This window comes from Drosophila virilis, chromosome 3 (assembly GCF_030788295.1).
Source record: "Drosophila virilis strain 15010-1051.87 chromosome 3, Dvir_AGI_RSII-ME, whole genome shotgun sequence".
In the NCBI taxonomy this organism is placed as follows: Eukaryota; Metazoa; Arthropoda; class Insecta; order Diptera; family Drosophilidae; genus Drosophila; species Drosophila virilis.
Genome location: NC_091545.1, coordinates 16,224,918 through 16,249,271, shown reverse-complemented (window position 1 = coordinate 16,249,271; position 24,354 = coordinate 16,224,918). Strand labels below are relative to the sequence as shown.

At 38.1% G+C, this 24,354-nt stretch overlaps 1 protein-coding gene and 1 long non-coding RNA gene across 12 annotated transcripts in view; one reads left to right on the top strand and one right to left on the bottom strand.

The window, feature by feature from the left end:
- Window positions 1-20,608, bottom strand: part of LOC116650694 (uncharacterized) — a 147,143-nt gene extending 126,535 nt beyond the window's left edge. Inside the window, exons 1-2 of the long non-coding RNA XR_004303741.2 lie at window positions 20,435-20,608; window positions 10,449-10,571 (exon numbers count right to left, since the gene is read on the bottom strand). This is a non-coding gene — a long non-coding RNA (uncharacterized lncRNA). The remainder of the gene's footprint in view (window positions 1-10,448; window positions 10,572-20,434) is intronic.
- Window positions 1-24,354, top strand: part of nrm (neuromusculin) — a 220,550-nt gene that overhangs the window by 40,925 nt on the left and 155,271 nt on the right. The window lies entirely within an intron of this gene.

Below are 24,354 nucleotides of genomic sequence, written 5' to 3'. Positions count from 1 at the left end.
TGAATATAAATATTGATAATAGGACTCTATAAGCTTGGCACAAGGAGACAACATTGCCATTTTAATGTACAAATTTTTATATGCAACCCATTTTTGTACACCAAAAACTTCCATCGATATATATTGATAGGCAGAAGGCTCTAGTCGCGAATTTTTAACTAGAGGATACCCTGAGCTCTTCTCTACCAACACGTTTGCTTTAGCAGTAATAAAAATAAATTAAAAAAACTTTACCTTAATTTAACTACCGCCGCCACTTAAAATCCTTACCAATAATCAATATATATGGAATTTGGAGACTCTAGCTCTTAAAACCTAATAGATTAGCTTGAAGAACACGATTTCGATATCGATGTTTATCGATTGCTCGGAAGTCGAGGACCAAAGTTCAAAAGTCTCTAGCGTTTAAAGGTCACGGGATCCTTGCGTTCCTACATTAGACGTACAAACAAACGGATATGGCTAGATCCACTCAGCTATTGATGCTGATCAGGAATATATGTATTTTTTTGCACGAAAACATTTTATCTTTCCAACCCACTTTAAATGGGCTCAGACCTACACAAATTATATCTATTTTTTTTAATGGGTTTTGTATGGCAGCCCCAATTCCCTATCCAAAGAAAATAGGAAGGACTCTTTTCTTCATCTGTTTTGTTGCTTGAATAAATTAAGTGTTATGTATTCTATTTTTCATGGGTGATAAATATTGCTGCAATTTGGCTATTTTATTTTAAAAATGTACACTCACAAATTTTCTACTTTCAAACGTTAGTTAAGCTTTTTTTTTTTTTTTTTTTTTGGTTAAGAAATTGAACTAAATGCTTACTAAAGTTTCTCTGAAACCAAACAAACCAAAATTGGGCCACAAACACACGCACACACGCCGCAAGCATACAAACTTTAGTGAACAAAATATTATATTATAAAACCACAAAAAAAGAAGAAGAGAAAATGGAAAATCAGATACCAAAAGCGTTTATCTCTGACCAACTATCTCTACAAATTACAAATACCCAAGCACAAGAGCTGAAGATTTTGTCATTCGTTTCTAATAACTAAATGGCTGGTTATTATAAAACTTTTTCCATTTTACAAAAGTTTTACGCATAGAAATGCGCCCTATAAAAAAAACGTAGAAAAAAAGTGAAAACCCAACGACACACGCGCAAGGCAAATGAAACGATCAAAATGTGGAAAAAGTGAAGCAATTTACTAGAACACGTCCGAGCATTACGTAAGCCAGCTGGGAGTGGGTTACCAGAGGAGAGAATGAATGGAAAGGGAGGGGGGGGGGGGGTGGGATAGGGGAGTGTTACTTAAGAAATTTCATGCACCACATACAAAAAGTTTTGCACTGACTTTTGTAAAGCCTTTGCTGATGTTTCTTCTATTCGCTGAAGTGCATGTGTCTTGATTACAAATGTTGCCAAGCGCAGTGTGTCCTGTATGTCCTGTGTGGCCCAGTGTATCCTATATCTATGCGCAAACTTGCAAGGACAGCATTTGAATTTGAAATTGAAAACAAGTTTATAACGTGAATTGGCAAATAAAGCGCTCAATGGCAGGGTGGCAGGCAGTGCATAAGATTTTCCTGCTGCCACGCACGAATGACATTGTCAAACACCCGCACACTCGTACACACACACACACACACACACACACACGTACACTATGGCACCCTAAGCTGTGCCATATTGACGCACTTGCAACTGAAGTAGCAACTCTTAAAGGGACTTTGGACTTTGGTTTTCTCTTTTAGCCCCTTTGGGCTTGGACTTGAACGACTTTTGGACGCTGCAAACTAGGCAGCTGCCTTTTGTTGTTGCATGTACTCTTTTACCCACATAAACACACGCACACACACCCATACACACACTTGCACTCACACACGCACACACACACACACACAGACACACGCACCACTTTCATTTGCGTAAGTCGTTTTCAACGTTTCAACGCCGTGGGGCAAATTGTTTGCTCGCCTCGTTTTCCATTCAAATTGCTTTCTTTTTGCCTATATAAATATAAATATGAATGCAGTATATGGCATGCAGATACATATGTATTTCTATGTAGAACATATATGCATTGCTGATTTATGTATAAAACTGCACATGTTGTTCGCCGCCGCATTGTGTTCCATTTACCTAGAGAAATGCAAATATTGTTGACGCAGTTGCGACTGCTCTCATGTTGTGGCAAATACAGGTCAAGTTTCTTGTTCTTAAGTGTAGCAGCCTGTGGCATGGGGTAGTAGGTTATTGAGGGGGAAATTGGAGCAGAATCATCAAAGCCTGTGATATATGAACATTATATACGATTTTTTAATGAAAAATTCGACGAAGTTTAGGCAAACTATTCAAAAAGTCTTATATATGTTGAAAAATAATAATGTATCTATGTGAAACTAACTTAGCGTTCAGTTTAGACCCGTGTGGAAGAGTTTGTATTATCACATTTAAACCAATATGGGTAATATCTAAAGCATATCCAAAGTAAATATATTCTTAGCTAGCTTTGCAAAGAAAAAAGCAATATTTATTTGTGTCCATTGACTTTTTAATATTGTTTAGTCCATGGAGTATTCAATTAAATTGACGGTTCTGCTTCTATGTAAACACAGACTTTTAAGGCGAGCCAATGTCTGATAAGTGCAATGGATAGCAGAAAAATGCGTGAATGCACCTGCTGGACGGCCAACTGTTAAATCAATTTGTAAAACAGCTGGGAACGTACTGAAAACTACAGAAGTTGCTGGTATATAAAGCTAGCACTGCACAGTTAAATGGTAGTACAGAGCGATCAAAGCATTTGACAGCAACAAATACGTTTGAAGCAGTTAATTGAATAAAAATAAAAAAAAATCAACATGAATACTCTGTGCCTGTTTGCCTACATTGCCGTCATCGCTGTGGTCCTTGCTGATGCTACTCACAGCCTTCATCAGACCGGCAGCAAGGCTGGAGATGTTGTACACTGGACCACCGGCAGCAATAGCAAGGGAGCTGCCACACTTAACCACACAAGCGCAGCATTCTTTAAGGTCACACCTGTGCCCACGACAGTGTCGCCAGCCACGTCTACAACCACTCCCAAGGCGGCCGTGGACGCCAAAACCACAGATGTCGCCGTAACGCCCGTAGCAGCTGCAGCTGCAGTTGCCAAGGACAATGCCGAGACTACCACCAGTGGCTCCACCAGCTCCACTGCCGCCACCACCACCACTGTAGCCCCAGTGACCACTACTGCTGCTGGCCACACTGCAAAGCCAAATAAGAAGTAAAGAAAAGAAGCTGCGATATTGATTACGTATTGGCATGGTGGCCGCATAAATATTTAAAACACATCTTATATTGGACAATATTTAAAAGAAATGTATTCTGATTTCTGATTATTGTTTATTGGTAATAAATTTACGTGCAAAGCAATATTATTCCCAGTTCACTGCTTAGCTTAGCCTAGCTCAGAGATATACAATTCAAAGCACCATTTGTCAAATAGTGGCCATACTGTGTGCCATGTAATCGGAGAAAACCAGCGGTAACAAGAAGATCACGTATCCTATTCATTGCAATAAACACCAATAGCAGAGGTGGGGATAAGTTAACCTCGACTAAGTCCTGCACATTGTCTTCCTGTTGTCCTGTGCTCACCTGCAGCATCTTTTTGCTGTCGCTAGGCGGAAGGACAACGGCAACTAAAAATTTAACAAAACCAATTATTTGATTTTAAAATTCCATTAAAAGATAAAAAAATTGCACGGAGGTGTGACAAGCGAGAGGCGCCAAGAGAGAGAGAGAGAGAGAGAGAGAGAGAGACAGAGCTGCGGCAACAAGGACTGCTGCCAGGATTGTTGCTTGTTGTGGCCGCCTGTTGACATGCCGGGCCGCCCTCAAGTCAAGGAGCAACTGCTGTTGTCTTGAGAGATAAGCTGGCAAAAAATATAAAAAGCAAAAAAAAACCTAAAGGGTTTAACACGTGCTTCAGTCGCCACTGTCTGGACCCATAAATAAAAGTCGCACTTGGCGGCGACTGAGCACAAAAAACACAAAGGGAAAAAAGTCAACTCAGGGCAAAGGACGTTGACAGAGGCCAGCATTAAGTCAGTAACGGCGACAGGCCGACACTCTGATAATGATGACAGCCAATTGTGGTTGTCGCAGCTGCCAGACTTTAGTTTTTGTTTACACGGATAATAATAAGGAAATATGTACAAGGATAATTCAGAATCGTTAGTGAAAACTAAGTTTAAGTTAAGTTTAGTTTTATTAATGCTCTGAGTTGCTGATTAAAAATATCCTTGAAACTAACGTAATTTATTTTCCAAAATAATGCAATACGCACTACACACTTTTGCTTAGAATTCTTAAGTAGCTTGAACATAAATAAATACCTGGAAAAAATCACATAATATTAGCTTTAAGTATGTCTTAGGCTTTATACGTTTTGTAATATCTTACATACTGACAAAGGCCTTTGACAAAGGCAGCTAATTTAGACTTTGCTCATTTCAGTTGAGACATGACAAATGTCACAGCACCCAACTCTTTGCTCTTTAAGTCTCTCTCTTTCTCTCTCTATGTCTCTCTCCCCGTCACCCGCTCCATCACAGCATTGCTCCCTCTGTCATCACCAGCATCCGTGTAACTATTAGTAAGACGTAAACAATTGATGTGCTGGCTTCTTCTTGTTTATTAGCAGCTGACTAAAAGGGATAAGCACTGGCAGCTGCGTACAATGGGGCGTATGAGTGGACCACATTTAGCTGGACTTCAATTAGAAGCCATCGGCAAGCACTCGGCGCGACAAACAATGCGTTGCAATTTAACAATGTGCAATGTGAGCCACGCCCACTACACATTCAGCTTGGTACACTGGTTTTTATTTGAATACCCTGGCATAGGGTATATTCATTTTGTACTTGCTTACAGGCGGGTCATATTTAATGTGAGGAATTTCTAATCAAAATAATGGTTGCGTACAGCTTGCCAAGATTTTTGCATAGAATAGATTACAATATTGTTTATACGACTTTGGGCAAATAAACATGCTGACAAAGGTATTTAATAATCGACAGCATTCTGTAATTTTATTGTATTTTATTTTGTTGTTACTTAGTTTGGCTCCCGACTTGCTACATTTTGCGCCAAAGTATAATTGAAATGCACATTGAAACTTTGAGCATAATGCTCTTACAAGTTTTTTTCTTTAGTAAAACTATAAAATACATTTTATATGGAAACAGTAGCAGCAGCAGCAGCAGCAGCAGCAGCAGCAAAGAGCGAACATGGAAGGAGACGAGACGCAACAGCAGCAGCAACAGAAAAGTACATAAGTAGAAATTATGTGCGCATGAGGGTAAAGCTGATGCAGACGGCATAAAAGTCAGACTCAGAGCCACAGCCAGAGTTGGCATATGAAGTCAACGGCAGCAACAACAGGAAAAACAACAATAGCAAGAGCGGGAGCAAAAAAAAAAAAAGAGCAGCAACAACAAATGCAGAAAATATGATTTAATAGTGGAAAGTACTTTTCCCCATGCTTCGAACAGCATCCGTAACTTTTGCCAAAGCTGCTCTCCGAGCGTAATTTTGTTAGCAACTCAAGTCGAGGCTGAGTTACAGGCGAGAACCGGGCTTGAGGGCGAGTTATCTAAAGTTTCTGTGGTGGCCAGCGTAGCGCCTGACAGCCAGCTGTCAAGTTCTGTGGCTTACACAAAATTTAAATAAATTGATGAACGGTTGGAGACGGCAACGACTAGGAGGTGGGAGGTGTGGACCATCCAGAGTTGGCAAGTGGCAACCGACCCGATGCCAAATCCTGCTGTTGACTTGCTTGGCCCGCTGGCTGTAAGATGCAGCGAGTGAACATTTTTTGAAGCAACAGCGCTGAAAACTTGCCACAAATTGTATTAGCGAGCAGTGGATAAAACTCAGTTGCCAATGCCTGCAGCTAACTGCAACTACTGCTAAATTGTATTATGCATAAGAAAACGGCCGGGCCGGGCCAGCCACAGCCGTAGACACATGCTGCTGAAATGTGGTAACTGTGCCTGCTCCCACAGCTGTCAGCTGGCCGGGTCTGACTTGTGCTGCGGTTCTGTCGGCTAAAACAGCCAAAGAATGCCATACGATTTTAGTTATATAAATAAATAAAAATCTAAGAAAATATTCAGAGTAAAACAATTGATTCTTATAATGAAAAATAAATAGCATTCGAATGTGTTTTGCCAAGGAATCAACTTTCTCAAATTAAGATCTATGATATATCGATGAATGCAGCTTTTGAACAGTTTACAATTTCATCTCCTCCACATAGCTTACTTAAGCTTAGCCTAATCAATTTATTAGTTGCTTAAATCAAACCCAGACTATTCTCTACTTAGCCTATAAACAAGTCATATTCATCTCTAACAAGAGCCACGCAATGTTGTTTTTAGTGATCTGTCAAAAAAAAAAACGCATACGCCCCGTTATGCCAGTTGCAGGAAACGCGTCTCTTCACATTATGCACAAGCCTCAATCAAATGCCATTTAATCGAACGCGTCATTAAACTTTCCATCAATTTGTGACGCACACGAACAAACTTAAATGCCGTTGACATGTTTTTATTTTTTTTTGTTTTTGTTTATCTTGTTGTTTTTTTTTGGCATCATGTCTTCGCTTTGCGCTTTTGGGTTGGACATAAAACTTTTTGCCACCCAACACACATATGAGCACCCACAATCGCACACGTTTATAAACAATTTAAGCCGTACATGTGTTGTTTTTGCAACACAAGACAAACACAGTGGAGCAGAGCAGTGCTTGCTCCCGCTTGCTCAGGCACTCTCTCTGGTTCCTTGGCCAACAACCGGTGCCGCCTTCGCTTAACAGTTTTGTGCAGCCAAAACGTGTTTATGTCTGTTCATTGTCACATTTACTTGTAAAGTTTTCTTTTTCCTTAACCCCACTTTTGCTGCCCTCGCCGCCTGCTGTTCGCTAAGAAACCGCCTGGTGCTGCCAACGCTACTGCCACTGCCACTGCCACTGCCACTTTGGGCCAGGCCAAGAGTGCGCTCCTTAGACATGTCAGCGACACAACAGACACTTGCAGTCTGCAGCAGAGTCAGGCGAGCCAAGCGGCAAAAAATAGTACAAAATTGAATGCCCCAAAGAGGCGAGAAGGAAAACGGAAGCAAATAAGCACAGCATAGACGACGATTAAAAGTGCAGACATCGCAGCGACATAAACAAGGCAGAAAGTTGTAAAAAACACACACACACACATGCACGCACAAATATACACACACGTTCACACACACACAAGCAGGAGAAAAACTAAAACAATAGTTGCCACAGTGTCAGCATCAGCCAAAAGGAGTTTTTTTCCTTCTTGACGTTGTCGTCGTTAACTTTGCGCCAAAACTGCTCACACACACAAAGTCACACACACAGAAACACACACACATAAGTATAAGCTAAGAGAGACACACAGAAATAGCTATGCGTGCAGGACATGTTAGACTCCTGTCGATTTTAAGTTCACTAACCAAGCACAAAAGGAATAAATATCTAAGCACATTTACTATTAATATTATAAAAGTAAATAAAAATATAATCTAATATTATTTAGTATAATTATTTCATTCATATATCTGAGCTTGTAAATTGGAGAATAAAAGTTCATCATGCCCTTAAATCAGTTTATGTTTTAATACCCTTGTGGAGGTTATTTTAGTTTTATCATGAAATGTGTCATGCATAGAAGGAGATGTTTTTAATCCCTTTGTCTGTTTCTTTGCGATCTGGTTCCTCAGTTTTAAAGTAGTTTTTATAGAGATATTTTTATCAAACTCAATATTTATAAGCTGTCACATATCTGCAAATCCAAGAGGCAAATATCTACAAGAGTACTAAATCTCCTACATTGTAAAGATATATTTACTTTTTCGTTGTGAATTAAATTCTGTAGAGCCGAACTAAATCCTGAATCAGGATACCACGATATTTGCTTTAATTATTTGCTCTTTGTGGTTTTATTATATTTATATCATTTACAATTTCATGGACTTACAGCATACAATTTTGAACCAGGAATATTTACCTTATATTTACTATGAATCGCATCTGAAAGCAAACCTGTTCTCAAGAAAACAACCGTACCGTATGGGGAGAAAGACCATATAATTTCAGCGAACCTTAAAGCAGGGAACAAACTCTTTATTTTGCCTTATAGCCTTGATTTCACTTTTATTATCGGAAAATTATGATACATAATAAACGTTTTCATAAGTTTGGTGATTTGGCTCCAAATTGATGATAGATATTATCGTAGTTCCATTTTAAAAGGATTTTAAGCACGACTATTCCAAATCAATTGCAATATTCGTATGCTGTTTTTATTTTTGCTGGCAGCCAGGAAACGTCTGCTTAGCGGTTGCATTTCCGCATGGACGTCCTGTCGCACAACCGCAGCTCTCTTACACCTAAGACACACACACACACACACACATGCACAAGCCAATGCACACGTACATAAATATGCATACGTGCGCATAGAAACGGCCTGCCTCTGCATCTTGCCTGCTCTCCCCCCTTGGCAGCCAAGGCAGCCAGCTCGAGCACTTCACCCACTTGAGAAATAAGGATTACAATTTCATTTCAATTTCCTGCTTCTGCTTGTTATGCACACAAACAAAATGCAGCCGCATCAGCAGCAGCAGCAGCCAAGAATGGCAGCTACTTGCCACGCCCATGCGAGCCTGGGCGCCAGCTAAGTGTGTGCGTGTGTGTGCATGTGTGTGTGTGTGTGTGTGTGTGTGTACGTGTTGTTTACTTGAGGCTTAAGGTTTAAAATGGATTTGTTTGACTGGCAGCAAGCCGGCTTGAGCACGGCTACATGCCGAGCTGAGATACCCAGCAGAGCTGCACCCCTCACGCTCTATCAACCTCCCATCCCCACCCCCCGACAACGCCTATTGCGAACACATGTCGTACACGCTCAACGCCATTTAAGCTATTTAACAGCTTCCTTGAGCTGCAGTTTTCCTCTCTGCTTTTCAATTTACTTTAGCTTTTCTCTTCGCATTGCATTTACTTTTTGTAGTTATTTTGTCTGTGCCATGGCTTAATTAGCTTTTGTTGGCTTGGCAAAAAGTTTTGTGTTTTTTGTTTTTTGTTGTTTTCAGTCTGCTTTTGGCCTTTATTATTATTTTCAAGCGTTTTTTAATTTGTAATTTTTATGCCGCTTCTCCCCCTTTTTTTTTTTGTTCTTTTTTACCATTTCTTATCAACATCATCATCTTCTTCCTCGTTGTCGCGGTGCACATTAAGCGGCTGCCGCTTCAGCTGCAATTGAGTTTGGAGTGTAATGGACAAAGTTTAATGAAAATTGGGTAGTTAGTTGGAATTTAAGTTTCTTACGGCTTGGTTAAGTGAAATCGTTTGTGGCTGAGCTCGTAACTCCCTGCCCATCTCGCTCTTTTACCCATTTACGTTCGAGGAGCAATGTTAGGTTGAATTGCTTCTTAAATAATTAGTTGAACTATAACAGATCTTTAGCTTCTAAATAGCATTATCAGTTTAGCGATATTTGACAATTGTGCATTGACTGCGACGTTTAAACTGTTTGAGAATTATAAGGGACATAATGCAATATCATGAAAAGTTTATTTATATCTTCTTCTTTTACTTTTACTTAATTTGATTAAACCTGACTTTGTAAGGTAACATAAACTAATTTAATTACACTTTCCGTACCAGGAAACACAAGTTTTTTGTTGCAGACAGTTGCTTATTCCAGTTTCTCAAAAACCAACTGGTTGCCATAAGCCGAACTCACATAAAAGCTCATGAAGAAACACAAACTGATTTAGTTTCGCATTCAAATGTACAAAGTAACGATATTAACAATAAGCATAATGTTAGCTTTGGTTCTTCATACCAAACAGGAATCAAGTCTAGGCTCACAGCAGCCAAGGATGTCTCATCATGGACTAGCCTTACAGCCAGAGTTACCAGAGTTATCAGATAGTTCCTCAATAAAGGAAAAAGGTGCGACATTGATAAGAGAAGCTACTGCGAGCCCGTTAGAAACATGGCCACGGACAACAAGAGTTAAAGAAAATCGAATGAGTAAAAGTAGAAGCAGGAGAGTTTCAACAGTCCACACAACAGTCAGACGGTCCAGAGGAAAATGTCAAATGGGCAAGATGAAAAGCAGAAGACGCACGCTCCTTTTATTCGAAAGACGAGCACCTAAATGAAGGATATTGTACATATGCCATATTAATTCCATAAAAACTGCAAATATTCAGGAAAAACCCAATGCTCTATTCAATAATGAACATACACATTTTTATACATATTGTGTATATTTCCAATACCCCAGAGTGAAGCTCTCCAAAGAAAACTTTTAATCAATAAATGTATAAGTTAGTATAAAAATAAAATGCATTTCTTACCACGGAATTTGTACGAATTCGTTGGCTCCTCCCACAGCAATTGACATTCTATATTTTTAGTATTTGAGCCAACCGAAACTGCAGTATGTATATTTTTATTTGAAATTTATTCATTGTTAAAAGCTGGAAAAAAAAAGAACACAGTCAGAAAAATACAATTTGCGATTCTAAAATATTTTATGGATAAGGCATGATACGGCATGAGAAAAAACCTATATCTCTTAAATTGAGTTGATTTTTGATTTATTAAATAATAATACAATGATGTCTTGCAAAGTGATCAATGATAAATAAATGGGCTTGACAGACGAACGACAAATAGGCGTGTCAAGCGATCAAGTACGCATATATGATAAGATGTCAGAAATAAAATAAAATAAAGGTTTTTCTCATACTCAAAAAGGGGTATATATATCTCTATCACTTTTCAATACAGTCTTATATTTAATAAAAATACGAAAACTTTTTGAATTTCGAATTTGTTTCAATGAAAAATTTGGTCTTTATTCTGCTTTTGCTCCTTTAAAATTCAAATTGTTTTTCCAAGTGTAGAATCAGTCGTGGCCATAGAGCAAATGCACAACAAAAGACAAACGACTGGGAAAATTGTAACATTGCGTTGGGTAACAATTTTCTGGTCCTCGGGCAATGTCGATGGTCGATGCTTTTGTTTCACATTTGCTGCAGCCATGTGGCATGGTAGCATGATGCATGTAGCATGTATTGAAATGGAACACATTTTTATGCAACAAATATGAATTGTGCAGCGGTAGCTGTGAGTTAGGCGCCCGGCTGCTGCTGCTGGCTGCTGTTGTATTTGGTGGCTGTTGCTGCCACAGCATTTTGTGGTGCTGAAAATCGGGCATTAGCGTTTGTTTGATTTAGGTCAGTGCGACTTTGTATGGCCCCCATGCCACGCCCAGTGAGAGAGTCAACGTTTTGTTGCTGTCGAGAGAGAAGTTTACTGTGGCCTGGGCGGCTTAGGTGGAGACCAAGCGGGGGCAGCGGTGTCGTCGGCGGGCTGGCTTATCCTAACGAATGTGGCTGCTTTTCATTTAAATTTAAATGAACAACGTTGTATTGTGCTTTGAGGCACTGTTTGGAGCTCACATGTTGTTGCTGCTGCGCTTTTAATCTGTGTCAAAATATTTTCCATGCATGTGCCCCTCGTGTTGCCTTTTGTATGCAACATTTTAACGCTTGGGGAAATGTTTTTCGACATATATGTATATATAAAATATACTGTGTACTATAAATTTGTTTTTTCCACATTTTCCACAGTGTCCTCTCTCTTTTTGTTTACTTGCAAATTTATTTATGCTGGAGTTTTACGTACGTTGTATTTTGTTTTTCAATATTTGAACAATTGCTGGCGCCTCTGTGATTTGTGAGCGCCACTTGTCCCAATACGTGTGCTGTTCCCAGGGATTAGTTGCTGGAAGTGCCAAAATATGAATTGCTTGCATTTAATTGCTACAGCGGTCGTCGAGAGATCACAGGCTTTGCCAGAGATTTAGTGAGAGGTTAAATTAAATGTTTCTATAACTTATACGCGAACCATGTTGTGGCTTTCGAAAATGTAATTTCATTTTGGCGGTTTCTATTAGTTAGTGTGTGTAATCTAACATATGTTAAATATTTTCAGATATGTTTTCATCTTGTAACTAAACAATATGATTTTTTATTTACTTTTAATACTAAGCTATGTTCCAAACGGTTTTAAAGTCAAAGATAAGGTTCTTTGGCATTAGCTAAAAGAGGGATAGAATTAAGCTCTCAACCTCTAGATTAGAACATGTTGAATCCGGTGTACCAAGTTCCCAGAGCATTCATATATGATTGGCTTGCAGTTGTTTGAATTCCATATAAATTAAAGAGCCCATTTTTCTACAACATTTTCTTCAAAAAAACAAACATTTCGGCCTAAGACTTTATAATCGTTTCTGTGCTCGGTCTTCAATCTTGTTCGATATTTCATATTTTTGCCTTTTATTAAAATAAAATTATTTATGAAACAATATACAAATTGATTCATCGTTAGTTTATGAACTTTTTCGCCACGTTCAGCATTGACAATAGCGAAAAACTATATTTCTCTCTATGGATCTGCTATGCCTTCTAGCATATCGAGAATTTATGTGAATTGTGTGCTCTATGCTATTTGTTGTTGCTATTGTTGTTTTAAAAATAGTTGTACAATAATTTATGACTAAAACAGTTAATGAATTGAAAAAATGGCATGTGTCAGCACAGTGCATGAATTGTTTTTTATACAAATGTCCAGTCTGTGGTGCCTGGTGCCGATGTGTGGCTACGCCCCACACGCTGCTGCTATTGTCGGCGTTTGTTGTGTGCGGCTGCCTCTGTGATTGGCAGTTGCATTGATAAGTGCCACAGGGCCATAAAAATGTGTATAGCTTCAAGCTTGGGAGTTGGTGTATTTTAGCTTTTCGTTACTTTTTTTTTATTGTTTTTATTTACATACTTTCTATTTATTTATTTTTTTTTTTTGGCTAAAAGCCTTCTGCCATGTAGAACATGACAAGAAACTTTTGTAAGAGGCAGCCAGCTGGTTCTACGGTGCCTACCACAAAGTGCTGTGACTAACTGAGGCCTGCTTTGCATAGATTAGAATAGCAGTTAGGCACCTAAAATATTTGTTAAGGTGCTATAAAAGATGTAAGTACCTTAAGTGTCTGTCAGTGCACTTCAAGTATTTGCATCGGTACAATGCATAGCATCCACCTGCTGACTTTTTGCTTGCTGCTTGCGGCGCGTTCAAGAGCTGATGATGCAATTACTGATGACCACGGAATACAGAAGGAAGCGACGACAACGCCAGCGCTAGTATACGTTAATAGAGCAACAGGCAAGGCAAATTCCTCAACTACATTTGGAAATTTTACAATCAACACCACTGTAGCCCCCATCACCAAGAGAACAACAATTCTACGATACTCTACAAGAAGTCTAGGTCACTTGAATTATACAAAAAACATACACAACAGATATAGATCCAGGCCACATAACATGAACAATAACACGCGAGCGTTTAGATCTTTTGTCATTCCCAGCACCGAGAGATTGTTGCAAACCATGAAAACAGTGCCTGGAATTAGTGGGGCTTCATCGAACATATCAGCAATGTTCAGCAAACATCGCATAGCTCGTCCAATTCACCATGAGTATAAATGGCCTAATAGAACAGCAGCAACAACAACAACAACAGCAGCAACAGAAACAACAACAACAACAGCAGCAGCAACAACAACAACAACAGCAGCAGCAACAACAACAACAGCAGCAACAACAACTACAACAGCAGCAACAACAACAACAACAGCAGCAACAACAACTACCATACCTACATCAACAACAACAAAAGCCCCAACAACAACAACAACAACAACAACTAAAGCTGCAGAAATAACAACAAAATTCAAAATGCTACAAACATCATCAACAGGTTCTTGGAAACTCATACAGTATCCAGAGATTAACCCGACCTTAAGTTCGCACAAGCTTAACAAAACCCCAAATTCACACCAGATTCACTTAAACTCAACCCAACGTCACAAATTGCATAGCGGCCATCACTGCAGAAATTCATCTAAGACGGCGTCTTCCAAAATCAAACGCAAGTTCACATCCAGCGGCAGGGGAATTCACAAGCTAAATACATCTATAGTATTGCTTCTGATTCTGTTTGGCCACGTATCTATCCAGGAATATATTTTTTGAGCTTGTGCGAAATATGGTATATATTATTTATGTAATTTAAATATATATGTATATATTATATTCAAAATAATTATGTTAATATTTGTGTGTGAGACTAACGACGATTTGCACAAATTATGCCAGAATTTAAAGAACCCAATAAAGCAAATTATAATGCATTGATTATTATTATTATAAAAATAGGTATATATACTATTTATTTAATAATATTCTCCGATAATGTTATTCAAATTACCAAACAATAATCTTGGATACTTGAAAAATGCTGATTTAAGTTTTTATTTTTAAAAATAAAAACTTTTATTGCCATATTTAACAGTCATATCAAATATTTAAAATAAATATGTCTATCATTTGAAAAAAATCATGTTGGGTGTGGTTTTTGATAGCATTTTTAATTATGATTTTAAATTGTGTGCGTTCAATTCTCATGGCGATTTCAATTAGAGCTCTGGCTTAGTTGGGTTTTCATTTTCATTATTATTTATGCGAACACAAAAAACAAACTGGTGCATAAAATTGGATTAAAGCAACGCAAAAAATTAGCTAAAAAAGAGCTAAATCGAGATATGCATATATCTATTTTTTTTATGGTCAACAGCTGCGCACATTTATATAAGTCCGACTATAGTTTATATGGCTTATGGACGTATATATGTAGATATATATATTTGTATAAGGTAAAATATGTCACAAACTGTTCATAAATTCATTTAGCTCATAAAAATTGGCGCCAGCAACTGGCCCAGCGAATGGAATTGCCAGTGAATTATTCAGCATTTAAAAGTGCATCTCGTATTTATTTAACTTTATTTTTGTTTGCACCTTTTTTTTTTTTTTTTTGGGCGACAGTCCAAAAACGAGTAAGCAATCTGCAAATTTGTGTATAAATATATGCATACCCTGCTAAATAAATATTTTATGCACGTTCACCATTAGCAGAGCAGGAGCGTGATGTCATCGATGAACATTGAAAGTTTTGGCCAACACGGCCTGTTGAGTGTCAAGTTCAGAGCATGAAGTGTGGCAAGCTGCAGGCGTACCTGGCTAAGCGGCCATCAAAATGCCATTCGACACACAACACTTGACAGCTGCGTTACGTATACGACATGTAGGCAAAGGGAAAAAATTCAAGTTAAATAGGAGAAAAAATAGCTGCGGCTTAATGCAGATTGAATACGCTTGCGGGCATATTTTTAAGATTTTCTGCAGATATAATATTATATATTTGGCATATATATTTCAAAGTTCATTTAATATGGTACTACGATCTGAAACTGAGTTCAATAAGAACACAAAGTCGAATTACTAAGAGCGTTTTTAAGACAGACATTATAACGTATCTCCTTGGTTAGGGTATTTAAAAAATAAGTAAAGAAATTTGAGCACAGCTGTTGCGATTTGCACCTTGTGAAACTTTGCATTTGCTTTGCCATTTCTAGACGTCAAGTTCACACGTTTCGCTTTTAGCCATGTTGACACAGCTGACGGGCAACAAAAAAAAAAAAAGAAAGCGAAGCTGGATAAGAAAGGGCAACAACTTGAAGCCAACAGCTGCAATGTTTGCAACATGACTTGCCAAAAATAAAAGTTGAACCAAAACTTTGCATAGCACACGGCGCCAAAACTTTTACTAGACGCATTAAATTTATACGTGACCTTAAATTATTGAAATTAAAATATTTGTATTTTGCCACAAATCGACTTGTTAAATTAAGCATATTAAAAATTAAAATCCATTGTCTTATATGCCTTTAAAAATATTGAAGTGCTATTTTCAAAGGGTCTCATACGGTGTTGTGAATGGAATCCTTGGTAACGTGATCGACATATCAGTTATTGTCAGTGAATCGGAATTGGTTGTCTGCATGACACCCGGCAAAACAGCATCTGTTGCATACGATTCACCCTGATAGGTATAGGTTTGTGTTTCCACAATTGGTATGCCTGTGGTCCTTGTAGTCGTAGGATTTGTGTTGACCATCGATATACAAGAAATTGCAAAGAATCCTACGTAAAATACGCTGAACATGTTGTCGATTGTTATTGCAGGTAGCTTGTTGTATTAAGTGTTACTCTTGGGGACTGCTGCTATTTGCTAATACGACTTTGCATTTATACATTTGAAGCCGGCGTTAAATTCGTTGAATGATGACTAGCCGGGAATAGCATGCTCGATGTTCCCTTATCTGCTGATTTACAAATATGGTTTGAGGTGCGATGCAAACATGAGTCGGCTCAATTAAGCCTATTTATCGAGCACAGTAAGCAAAGCAGGTTTTTTTTATAAACTGAGACAACAGGGTATTTAGATATTATGCTCTGATAATATTTCAAATAAAAAGGTAAAAGCCAAGCTTAACTTAATTTGGTCTTTAAAGTCCACGATATATACATGGTATTGAAAAAAGAGATTAGAGGAGAAAAGATAAGTGAAAAAAGAAAGAAGAGAACATAAACATTTGTTATCAAATTCATGTAAGCAAGACTCTCTTTTTCACGAAGTCTATTTGATAAACTTGAAATATATGCAATATATTCTTTTATAATATTAAGAACAAGTTTATTTATTAAAACTTAAGAAAAGAAAGCACTAAAAACATATATGGCATTTAATCCTTAATGGATTCGCATACATAATAAAAAGACATACAAAATATATATTAACTTAGCATACTTCTGGCACTGAGAGTTAGACTAGGGCGGTAGCTTCTCGTGTACCAAACAGAGACTTGAAATATTTCGCTTTTGTCCCCCAAAAAGGGAAATTAATACGCACTTTAACATTTGAAGCCTTTAGCTATGTTACATATTTGTTTCCCTTAAATTTGTATTATTAATTAAATTCGAACATGGGAATTGAAATTAATGTTATGGTCGCTTTAAAAATAAACATATGTAACCATATTGTTTGCTAATGTTTAAGTAGTCAAAGATGATGCTGAACAATTTCCATGCTATGCATTAATATATATCATATATATATTAAAGAAAACCAGATAAATTTTTTTTAATCGATATTTATTTTTGAAATACGCATATATGGGATTAAAATCACAAGTTAAGATTTTAATTTGTCAAAAATAAATGCTGTAATTTATTGGTTCCTTGATCTGTGTTTACGTCCGTGCCTCTTCTTCTTCTTGGACTTATCCTTAGCAGTTGTACTTGGCTTTGCTGTAGTAGATGTTGTTGCCTCTGTTGTTGCTTCGGTTGTCGTACTAGTTGTACTTGTAGTTGTTGTGCTTGTGGTAGTAGTTGTTGTGGTCGTTGTGCTGAGCGCATCACTCTTGAGCGTCTCGAAGGCCAGATCGTCGAAATTAACATAGGGCACATCCCTGGAATGCTGATTTTCATTGTTCGATTTCATAAACAGCGACAATAAATCCGGATCCGCCATAGACTGAGCAGCCAAAATGCTCAGAATTAAGAGGAGATAAAGTGTAAGTGTCTCCATAGTGTCTGTTGTCTGTTGAAGTTGAAGAGACGAACTGACTGTTGAGCGGCGAATCTTCCTTTTTATATGGCATATTGGAAATGTGTTTTGTGAATAACATAATTTTTTTGTGTTGAATGCATATCTGTTTTTCTATTTGTTGGTTCTTCAAGTGCTTAACGAAACTTTAAAAACAGTTGCACATTTCCGTTATCGGAGGTGAGTCAATCCATTGAAAGCCTCTTACCCAACAAATGCGGTATAAAAGTAGCTACGATCGCAGCAAGTAATCAGTTCGCTCTGAACAGTTCTTGTAACAAATTGTCAAAATGCGTTTTCTACCAGCATTGGCTATTCTCGTTGTGATCGCAGTGGCCTTGCAGTCACTGTCAAGTGTAGTAGACGCTGAAACACTACCGGAACCGGCAAGAGCCGTTCAGAAAAAGCCAGTACCAAGGGGACCTGTAACGTCTACGACATTGTCACCAAAGGACTTCTTCCTGAAGCACGCCAAGCCAACAGGAGCTAAAGGTCGCAAAGGGAAGCCGACAGTAGTTATTACAACTGTCGCCTCAGGCAAATCCAAGCCGAAGTCCAAGGCAGTCAAGCCAAAGGTTAAGGGAGGTCGTAAGAGCCGCGCTCACTGTACCCAATGCACCCCCACCACAGTTGTGACACACATGGAAAAAAAATCGAATGAGACACCTACGCAGGCTGTCGATGACAAGCAGGCTGTCGTGCTAACACACACTGTGCCCCACCACAACGCACCATCCGCTCCACTGAATCAGTTTTACTCTGGTGATATGGAAGACATGGAAATGAGTGCGAACGCACCCATTAAAGCTATTGCACCTTTGGATAAAGCGCAGGGAACCACCACATTGCTTGCCAATGGCACTTTAAAACAGGTGCTAACCAAAGCCGATCTAATTGCACTCGATACCGTGAACGCCACAATTGATAATCACAATATTTTCCCTTGAGCAAATATTATTTGAGATCGTCGCTTATTAGTCCGTTCACTATTATAGTATGTTATATTAATATGAATTATAAAATATATGCAAATAAAGAATTTCATTAAAAACGCACAGACAGTTCCTTGATGACCTTTTCAATTGAAAACAAATGCAGCCACACGAAGCCTAACAATCATCCTAAATTCCTTACGAAATTGCTAACAAGTTAATAGAGTATTCTATTAATTTGTAATAATATTCTATACAAATTTTATTTACTTTTAAAATTGAAATATTAAAAAATAATAATTAATTTCTAAGCATTTGTAACATTTATTATTTCATGTATTTATTAAACATGAATTTAAAGCTTGCAATAAAAGGCCCTTCACATTCTTTAAACAAAGCAGTAAAATTGCTTATGCTTAATTCAGGCAGCTCAGCTCTTTACGGCACTCTAATGAATACAAATTTTGAAATTCATATTAGCTGAACTCAATTAGCATTAAAATGCAATTAGGGTCAATTAAAACACTTGAATAGCCTAAAATGCTCGAACACAATCCAATGATAATAAACATGCAATGTCCTCGACATGGCAAATGCAAAAATATCAAATGCATAATGCCAAATGTAAAATGTAAATGCCAAATAAGCAATGCAATGCACAACTTTTTATGCAAAACAAAATTTAGATAAAAAACGAAATTCAAAAAAAAAAAAAAATAAATAAATAAAGAAACTCGATAGCAATGTTAATAAACGCTGAAACGTGGCCATAATTTCCAGTCACTTCTCTAATCTGCTGATAATATTAGAGGCCATAAATTTGCGCTTGCCTTCATAAATTGTTCGTGCATAAATTCTTGTGCTGAAATCTCGGCTACAGTTATTTGGACCGCGGTGTACCCCGTCGCCCAGCCAACTGCCAACTGCCAACCCTATTTGGAGCAATGAAAATATTGTTGGGTCCTGCAGCAGCTTTTCAAATATTCATTCATGCAAATTCATTAACGTACTTTTTTTTTTCTTTGCTATACCAACGCCGTCGCGTTATGAATGCAAAGGCTGCACATCGAGCAGACAGCAAAAAGAATATTACGTCTACGTATTGTATATTACGTATACGCCACCGCAATGAGCTAAAAAATACAAAAACAAAATAAAGAGTCGGGCAATGCAAAGTGGTTTGTTTTTTATAGCCGCTGCAGACGATTGAGTTTTCTTCATTTTGTTTTGCCGTAGATGAGAGTGTCTGTATGTCTGTGTGTGTGTGTGTGTGTGTGTGTGTGTGTGTGTGTGTGTGTGTGTGTGTTGGTCCACCGCCATTTTCCACGTAGGAAACTCTTAAGCATTGAGGGAAATGCTTACAAAATGTGTGTGGTAAAAATAAATTTACAGAAAAAGCAGCTGGCGCTGTTTGGCTGCTGTTATTAAAAATACAGCGTAGTAAATTAAAAAAGAAAACTACGAAAGGCAAGCAAAAATATTAGAAAAACGCAACAAAAGTTGGTGAAAAATTCTTGTCTGGCCGTCGGCGTTGCCATCTTGGCTGCGGTTTCTCCTTGAGTATTTTTTTCCACGCTCCCATTTGCATTTGCCGCTTACTTTTCGTTTCGTTTTTGCTTTTGTTTTTTTCTGGCTTGTGTTTCGTGCATTTGCCGCTTTTTTAATTTCTCAACAAGCTTTTTGACGTCAAAATAAGCGTAATATTTAGTTGTAGTCGGAGGGTGAGGGTGTTTTTACAGTAAACAAGTAGAAGCAGCAGCAGCAGCAGAAGAAAATTATGTTTGGCAATGCGGAAGTAAGCATATTATTTCGCTAGAGTCTGAAGAGCTGGCACTTACTTTCCTTCTTTTTTTTCTTTTTTGCGGCGAATGCACTTTTAATTATGCAAGTGAAAATGTAAATTTCCGTGAATAAGCATAGTTTAAAATGTGCATCTTTGTTTTTGATAAAACGCTTTTGATTATTTATTTAATGTGGCTTTCCAAATTTTACGAAAATAAATTGAACGTTGTCATGAGTTGTTATTTAAATGTTACTACGGAATGAATATTAAGACAATTCTAACAATATTTTATTTCTTTCCATTTCAGGTAAGTTGCTGAGATAGATAAAAGAAAATAAAAAGGGTAAGCTGAGAGAAATATAATTAGCAATAAACCTATGATTAATATACATTCAATCGGGCTGTTATCGATGTTTATAATATTGTAGGTTTTTCTAATTCTTTTTCTAATGTAAGCACCTACACAATTGTCAGAGGGATATTTCTAGGCCTTTGCTGTCATCGATCCATCAATAATACCATTCTATCAAGCTACCTTTTGTTTTTCCATAAACGTCACTTGCAATGAATAAAACCTAATTTAAATGCAATTCTCTCAATAATACAACCAACTGCAATTTCAATTCATTTGAAAAAGCACAAACGCATTTTTATTTACAAGTCACAAAAATCTCGGCACTCCCGCACTCAAGCTTAACAATCGCTGCTATTCATTCAAATTTTTATGAGTCAACCACAAAAACTGGCATTATGAGCTTTTAGTAGACAGAAAGCCATAAATAAGCGATTACCACAAGTTTTTATAAGCATTTAACTGTTGAGAGCGCGTCTATAATTTGGTTTATAGTTCGATATGCTTGTAAATTTGCGTAAATTTAGTGGCTTTTTATCATTTTCAAAAACCTTCTCAATATATTAACTGTCAAGCGCACAAAAATTATGCAACAAAAGTATGAGAGGGGAAAGCAAACGAAAGCTGCGATTGAGATAAATATCGTGCATAAACATCATAAAAGAAAGCGCCATAAAAACGCGCAGATTATCTGAGAGCATGTATGGGATTAGTTCGAGGACTGGGGACACAAACTTTGAGTTTAGATATCAGCGACAGTTTATCTCTGCGTATTTCTGTGGCAAAGCGCAAGAACAGCCACAGCCGAGGCCGGGGCCGGGGCAATGTCAAAGCATTATGAAAAATGTAGCACGCCTAAAAATATGTTTGAAGCAAAAATGCAAAGCAATTTAGCGTAAAAAGGCAGCCAAGTGTGGGCAAGGGGGACGGCAAAGGCATTGGCTTGGGCAAAGGCAAATTTCGATTCAGCCTGCTGGAAATATTGGGGCCGTTGTTGCCTCTGTGGAATGCCTTTGTGGCTGGCGTGAAGGCTTTCAAATCAAATGAGTGGGCACATTGTGCGCCCATATGAGAGAGAGCAGGACAGAAAGAGAGAGGGAGTGAGAGAGTGGAGCGGGGGCTGGTGCTGCAGATTGTCATGTCGTGGCAGCCACAACGCACGCCTCCACCTCAAAAAAAAAAACTAATTTATTACTTTAATTCGCGTTCAAAGTGGCTGCCGTTTGTCTCTTCCTGTTTTACAATTTTTGTTGAGTGCCAAGTTATAAATGATGCGTCATTCAGGACTTATCCCACCCCAAACAATAGCCTCAAACCCCGCCTACACTCCCATTGCTATATCATATTATGCGCAACCATGGCGTCGTAAATCGCTTTTCAAATGTTGCATCTATTGGCATTTTCTCTGTGTGTGTGGATGTGTGTGTGTGTGTGTGTGCGTGTGCTAGTGTGCGTTGGGGGCATTTCGATTTTTATCAGTTTTGCGGCATCATGTAACCCAGTTTCCATTCTGTTGAACTAACCTTGTAAGCGTACACAAATTTATGTGTACTATTCAGACTATAAAGAGGAGGCGATTGCTGCCTTCTACTTTCTATACAACTGTCTCCGGCTTTGTGTGCTGCGCTTTGTTGTGATTTATTGCATACTTCTTGGCGGATTTTCCTATTTTGTACAACAGTTTTTTCCTCTTTTTTTCCTGTTTTTTTTTGGGAGTTGATACTTTATTTCGTTTTTCTTCCACACTGACTTGCCAAGCTCCAAGGCTTAAAGTGATTTCTAGTTTAGTTGTGTGTGCGTGAGTGTGTGTGTGTGCTTTTGATTTACTGTTTGTTGTGATTTAAAAGTTTCTGTGTAGGAGCTGCCAAATCAAGTTGTCTTTTCATGGTCATCTCAAGGCGCACAAGAACCTTGAATTCAACTATGTCATTTATTTTTAAGATTTTCTTCAGTGGAAGTTTTTTCTTCGATTTTTCCCTATCGAATACAATGTTTAAAGTTAATGTTGGCTACTTAAGTTAAAATCATTTAATATTTCTTAGATTTTATTAAACTGTTCTTAAGGATTGTATGCAAAAAGTCGTCAAAAGATTCGTATATTTGGGCGTGCACTTATGTGCTATCGTTATGTCGTGCTCAAACTGTTATGGGAATATACTTGAACCGGGCATATATAGGGGAATTGCCCATAATTTGAATTGCATGCCATGATAATTTAAGCATTCAACTGCCGAGTGCTGCTTCAACAGCTGCACTTCACTCGGCTTAGTCCCTTGTGTCGTATGTGTAATATCAGTATAAACAAAATCTAATGCAAATATCACTTGAACTGTGCCACCTTAGGCACTGCCCCACACTCACACACAGCTGCATTCAAAGGCAATCCGCAAGCACCGCTAGACCAATAACCACTTAACACGTACACGACATCAACGTCTTTTCGTCCTTTCGTGGTCTCGCACTTCGTTCACGTCGTCGTGAAAAGCGCAAACAGCGCAGAGCAGAGCATAGAGCAAAAACGTTCGGTGCGCCAATAACAATCATACGCCCCATTGTGCAGCTTTCCTACAACAACTACAAAAACAACAACAGAAAGCGAGGGCACAAAAAAAAAAAAAAACAGAAATCAAATTTTCAACCTTCATTAAACGCTTTGTTGACACGGGGCCAGCAACTTTAAACAGGTTGCCTTCTTCTGGTCTTTGCTCTGTGCTGCTCTGCTGCTTGTCTCCTTGTGACTTGTTGTTGCTGCTGCTGCTTAACACTTTTTATCATTTAATCCTGCTGCCGCAACAGGGTAATGCCAAGCTGGCTGGCGTTTTGAGAGCCAGACAACGGTGGCCTGGTTATAAATTTTAAGGACATTAAATTTGTTAACAGCAATTTAACTATTAACGACAGCTAACAGGCACATAAAAGGACACACACTAACAGGACAAGTTGCCGCACTACAATGAATTGTTAAGCTAAAATTATAATTATATAAATAAAATATATATATATATAAATTATTATTTTGACTTTTTAGAACACCTGCTAAAGAAACGAAAACGGCGCATAGGGCCACATAATATCCAATCAATTTAAGATGTAACATAAAAACGAGCATATTAACTCCTAAGGTATCCAAAACTAATAATAATATTTATATATGCCAATATTAAGGAATTGTTCTCTAAATGTTCACACTCGTCATATTTCTTTGAATGTTTGGCAATATAATTTCTGCGAGTGTACTGGCTCATCCATTAAGCAGGATTACCTTCATCTCCATATACATTCCTTTCGGCCTTCTCTGTTTCTTCCCCTTGACTTGGCCAAGAAACGCGCGCATCGTATGTGGAATTTTAATTCGATGCAAAAGGCGGAAGCAGTCAACCAGACCAGAAACAGCCTGTACGGAAGTGGGTTAAAAGCAATGTACACACACACACAGACAGCCATATACTCACGCACACACACACGCACACATGCAGTTGTTTGTTTACTGTCTGCCCCTCTTGTTCCCTCTCCACGTCTCGTGTTCTTGTAAGCCATAATATCGATTAAGGATTATGATAATGATTGTGTGCTTATGTTGTAATTGCAAAACTCAAACAGCTACCGATGCACACACACCCATA